Source organism: Gymnoscopelus braueri (assembly GCF_963280865.1).
Source record: "Gymnoscopelus braueri genome assembly, contig: SCAFFOLD_183, whole genome shotgun sequence".
In the NCBI taxonomy this organism is placed as follows: domain Eukaryota; kingdom Metazoa; phylum Chordata; class Actinopteri; order Myctophiformes; family Myctophidae; genus Gymnoscopelus; species Gymnoscopelus braueri.
The window spans coordinates 129,020-135,000 of record NW_027660384.1 but is presented as its reverse complement, the minus strand read 5'-3'; the positions used below and the strand labels follow the sequence as shown (position 1 = coordinate 135,000).

Here is a 5,981-nt window from a genome sequence, read left to right as displayed (position 1 = left end):
TGTCCACATGCAAAATTTTCCATGTGTGCACATTCTGCAGCAGAGCCCACTCTCGCCCCACTTGTCCCCACAACCACACCAAGCCCTCAGCCAGCAGCTGACTATCCAAGCACCTAGCCACCACACCCATTAACATCCCTGCCCTACAATCAGAACTATGTTTCTACCCAGATCCCTCCTTCATTCTGTTCTTCTTAGACGGCCTCAACAACGGCTTTTCCCCCAGCCTCTTTACACTCCAGGACACAAACCCATACCTGCAATAACCTCCAATCCACCACCACAGCTAAGCAAACCTCGCAACATTTAATTGCAATGTCTGGCCGAGTTCTTGTTGGAGTTAATCGTGTCATTGACTATGCAGCCAAGATTCGTGTGAAGGCAGACAACAGTGGTGTGGTGACCGATGGCGTGCAGCACTCGATGAACCCCTTCTGTGGGATTGCAATGGAGGAAGCGGTCAAGCTCAAGGAGAAGAAGCTGATTAAGGAGGTGGTAGTAGTCAGTTGCGGGCAGCAGCAAGTACTGGAGACCATCCGTACGGCCCTTGCTATGGGGGCGGATCGCGCCATCCACGTGGAGGTGTCTGCGAAAGAATACAATACAATCGGACCCCTGCAGGTCTCCAAGATCTTGGCGGCTCTGGCCAAGAAGGAGGAGGCTCAACTCGTGATACTTGGCAAATAGACTATTGATGATGACTGCAACCAGACAGGTCAGATGACAGCAGCCTTGCTGGATTGGCCTCAAGGTACCCACATCGGATCAAATAATTCAGCCCTTCGCACCTCCGAACTGTCCAAACAGCATTTTCTCAAACTCATCGATCTCCTTGATAGTAGTGATTTGACATTTTTTATCTCTGGTCCCATCCCAACCTTCTCTGGCCGTGATGAGCGGTTTAGTCGGATCGCAAGCCTGAACACCTGGCTCCTACGGCTATGCCGCAACCAGTTTATAAATTTCATAGATAATTTTAATTTATTTTGGGGCCGCTCACTACTGTTCAACTCTGACGGTCTCCATCCCAATAGGCTAGGTAGCCAAATGCTGGCTGCTAACCTAGCCCCGTGGTGTACGCCACTATACTGCAATGTGCTCTGCCAACGATAGGGGCTCCGACACGGACACGTCCGGCAGTAAATGACTTCCCCCAGGTCCCATTTCCTCCTTCTCATAATCCCATCTTAATTCCCATTTTAATTAGCCATAGACACTTTATGCCCCCACATGTCAATCGTGGGGTTGACCATGCTTTGCTCCACCCGCTCATACGGGTCACATCTACACCCCCCAGCCCAAACGCTATTTTTCAGATGGCTCTCCTCAATGTTCGCTTAATAAATATAATGGAAAAGGCCCTGTGGTTAAAAGATTTATTTACAACTCGCAATCTGGACTTCCTGCTATTAACCGAAACCTGGGTAAATCCGGGTGACTGTACATCTCTCTCTCACCTTCTCCCCCCCGACTGCTCATTTTTTAGCTCCCCCCGGACCTCCAAGAAGGGCGGGGGTCTAGCGACAGTTTTTAAATCCAATCTTCAATGCCAGCTGCTTCAACCCGAGGTCACGTACTCGAGTTTCGAGTTTCAGCTTTTTAAATTGAACCTGTCGTCTCCTGTTTTATGTGTGTTCCTTTACAGGCCTCCAAAAAGCAAAAAGGACTTTATCAATGATTTTAGTGATTTTTTAATCTGGTATAATGGTCTCATATGACACCTTCATAATTAGTGGTGATTTTAATGTGCATCCATGTTGCCCATCGAACCCCCTGGCAAAGGACTTTTTAAGCCTCATTGACAGTTTTAACCTCACTCAATCAGTTAATGTGCCTACTCATGAAAAGGGCCACATCCTGGATCTTGTGTTGTCATTTGGTTTAATTGTTTCTGTCACAAATGTTACTCCAACTTGCATTTCCGACCACTCATCCATCTTTTTCACCGCCACAATTCCCTGTTCTGTAAAAAACCCTATTGCATTTACTCCTTCACACTTCTCTCAGTTTTGATGAGATGGTGCCAACTGCCCTGGCCCCAACTCATTCTTTCAACCCAGATACACTTCTCGACATTTTTAACTCCACATGCACTACTATTTTAGATTCCATTGCTCCTTTTAAAAACAAACGCCCCAAAACCCTCTCTGAACCATGGCTCAACGAGTCCACTCGCACCCTACGACGCACCTGCAGGTGCGCTGAGCGTAAATGGCTCACTGATAAACTCCACATCTCCCTTGAAATCCTTCGAAACTCCCTCTCCGACTACCATAAAGCAGTAAAAGCTGCAAAATCTGAATACATTTCCAGTCTTGTCACAAATAACTGCCATAAACCCCAGGTTCTGTTAAATATCCTAAACTCCTTCACAAACCCACGTGACGATCCTCTCACTCCTCCCTCATCCACTCTCTGTGCTGATTTTCTAGATTTCTTTACAGATAAAATCTCAGCCCTCAGATCAGCTCACACCTCCCCTACTTTTGACCCAGTGCCTTCTCCATGCCCCCCCGCTAACACTTTAGATCATTTCACGCCAATAACCTTGTCCTCCCTCACTGACATAATTATGCACCTCCGACCCACAAACTGCCCTTCTGACTGCATACCTTCCCGGCTCCTAAAGGAGGTCTCCGGTACTGTTGGCCCAAGCATCCTCACCTTAATAAATAGTTGCCTCACCTCTGGATGTGTCCCAGCTGCCTTTAAGCACGCTGTGGTAAACCTGTTAATCAAAAAGAAAAATCTCGATCCATCAATCCTGTCAAATTTTAGGCCAATTTCTCAGTTACCGTTTCTATCAAAGGTTCTGGAAAAAGTAGTATACTCACAATTACAGTCATTCCTACTCACCCATAACCTACACGAACAATTTCAATCAGGCTTCAAACCAGGCCACAGCACGGAGACAGCTCTCCTCAAGGTTTTTAATTATTTGATTTTAACAGTTGACAATGGTAACCCTGCCATCCTTGTGCTCCTCGACTTATCTGCTGCATTCGACACAATAGACCACCAAATTATTTTAAATAGGCTCCAACATCACATCGGTATCACTGGCTTAGCCCTAACCTGGTTTGAGTCATACCTCGCAAATAGAACCTTCTCTGTTCATTTGGGGGGCCATGTGGGGTCCCCCAAGGCTCCATCTTAGGCCCACTCCTGTTCCTTTTATACACGTTGCCTCTAGGGTCCATATTTGACAAACACAACATATCATTTCACTCCTATGCCGACGATATCCAAATTTACCTACCTATACAAACTAACTCCGCCAACTCTTTCCAGTCATTACTCGCATGTCTACATGACATTAAATCATGGATGAATAATAACTTTCTTACTCTTAACGAAAATAAAACTTGAAATTATACTATTTGGCCATATCCCACCCTGCAATATCCCGGACACCCACCCTGCAATATCCCGGACACAGTCACCCCTCTTATCCGCCCATCTGCCAAAAACCTCGGTGTAACCCTTGACAGTTCATTCAAATTCACTCAACACTTCAGCTCCGTGGTTAAAACCAGCTTCTTTCAGTTAAGGCTTCTGGCCAAGATTAAGCCTTACCTCCCTCGCCACTAATTGGAGATGGCTATCCATGCCTTCATTTCATCTAGATTAGATTACTACAACTCTCTATATACCGGTTTAGATCATACATCACTGAGACGCCTTCAACTCGTACAAAATGCTGCTGCCCGCCTCCTTACAGGTACAAGAAGGCGTGAGCACATTACCCCTGTCCTTGCCTCTCTACACTGGATCCCCGTGAATTTTAGAGTTGATTTTAAGGTGTTTTTATTTATCTACAAATCATTAAATGGGCTGACTCCATCCTACCACTTGTAGAACCATATGTCCCAACCAGGGAATTGAGGTCTGCTGATACATTTTTGCTTGAGGTTCCAACCCGAAAATTCAAAAAGACCAGGGGTGACCGCTCTTTCATGGCCACGGCCCCGCGACTCTGGAACAGCCTGCCCCTCCACATCCGATCCCCCCAATCGATCGGGGCTTTCAAGGCCAAACTCATCTTTTTTCCCTCGCTTTTAATGGCATCTAATTTACATGGTTTGCTTTTATCTTATCTTACTCCATGTACGTATTAGTTATGTACCTAGCCTATATGTAATTTCCACTTATACATATTTCTCCTTCCCTCTTTTATGTTGTATTTTAAAGTGTTTTCCTTTGTTGCTCTTAAATGTTTTGTGAACTTGCTCTGTTGTTTTCACATTGATGTTTTTGAATTTGCCTGTACAGCACTTTGGTTCAGCTTGCCTGTTTGTAAATGTGCTATATAAATAAAGCTTAATTTGATTTGATTTGATTTGCTTCTGAAGTGATGTTGGAGGGAGAAATGGTGAAATTGGTAAGAGAAATTGATGGTGGTCAGGAGACCATTATGATCAACACACAGTGGTGACTGCAGACCTTCGACTCAATACACCCAGATATGCCACTCTGCCCAATATCATGAAAGCCAAAAAGTAGAACACGGCTAACGAGAAGACTGGTTTGAAAACTCAAAGAGGCAGGGAGGATATAAGGGATCATTCCTAATTCATGCTGTGTCGCATGACGGTGTCGCAGACCAAATTTAGCACACCTTTAAGCTGTCGCCTCCGCAAGGTGTTGTAGCTTGTACAGTAGATCGGCAATCTACTGTACTTTCAACATCCAACACTGTCATATGACCATATAAATAAATAAATAAAAAGATTAAAATTGGGCTTCGGGTTGTTCAGAGTGGAAGCCTATTAATCCACCCAATCCCTCTGATTGAAACTATTTCTTAACAGGCCCTCATTGGAAACAAGACCGCAAGGACTTTCATGAACGGACCTGTTAAAGGAATTATCCTTATCCTTTACACTGTCTACCCGCAAGTCTGTAGGTCCCTGGTTCAAACCCCAATTTAACCAGTCCAAATATAATTTACTGAACAAAATACATGACTTTGTTAAATAATGCATGTTCACTTCTTCTCACTCTGTCACTGCATCTCTCTCACTCTGTCACTGCCTCTCTCTCACTCTGTCACTGTCTGTCTGTCTGTCTGTCTGTCTGTCTGTCTGTCTGTCTGCCTGCCTGCCTGCCTGCCTGCCTGCCTCTCTCTCACTCTGTCACTGTCTGTCTGTCTGTCTGTCTGTCTGTCTGTCTGTCTGTCTGTCTGTCTGTCTGTCTGTCTGCCTCTCTCTCACTCTGTCACTGTCTGTCTGTCTGTCTGTCTGTCTGTCTGTCTGTCTGTCTGTCTGTGTGCCTCTCTCTCACTCTGTCACTGTATGTCTGTCTGTCTGTCTGTCTGTCTGTCTGTCTGTCTGTCTCTCTCTCTCTCACTCTGTCACTGTCTGTCTGTCTGCCTCTCTCTCACTCTGTCACTGTCTGTCTGTCTGTCTGTCTGTCTGTCTGTCTGCCTCTCTCTCACTCTGTCACTGTCTGTCTGTCTGTCTGTGTGCCTCTCTCTCACTCTGTCACTGTCTGTCTGTCTGTCTGTCTGTCTGTCTGTCTGTCTGTCTGTCTGTCTGTCTGCCTCTCTCTCACTGTCTGTCTGTCTGTCTGTCTGTCTGTCTGTCTGTCTGTCTGTCTGTCTGTCTGCCTCTCTCTCACTGTCTGCCTGTCTGTCTGTCTGTCTGTCTGCCTGTCTGCCTCTCTCTCTCTGTCTGTCTGTCTGTCTGTCTGTCTGTCTGTCTGTCTGTCTGTCTGTCTCTCTCTCACTGTCTGTCTGCCTGTCTGTCTGTCTGTCTGCCTGTCTGCCTCTCTCTCACTGTCTGTCTGTCTGTCTGTCTGTCTGTCTGTCTGTCTCTCTCTCACTGTCTGTCTGTCTGTCTGTCTGTCTGTCTGTCTGTCTGCCTGCCTGCCTGCCTGCCTGCCTGCCTGCCTGCCTGCCTGCCTGCCTGTCTGTCTGTCTGCCTGTCTCTCTCTCACTGTCTGCCTGTCTGTCTCTCTCTCACTGTCTGCCTGTCTGTCTG

The 5,981-nt window shown here is 46.3% G+C and overlaps 1 pseudogene across 1 annotated transcript; it reads left to right on the top strand.

Moving 5' to 3' along the window:
• The first annotated feature begins 315 nt into the window (after positions 1–315).
• Positions 316–4,503, top strand: LOC308081606 (electron transfer flavoprotein subunit beta-like; annotated as a pseudogene). The gene is made up of 2 exons: positions 316–751; positions 4,338–4,503. The product of its transcript is annotated as an electron transfer flavoprotein subunit beta-like (transcript).
• The last annotated feature ends 1,478 nt before the right edge of the window (positions 4,504–5,981 follow it).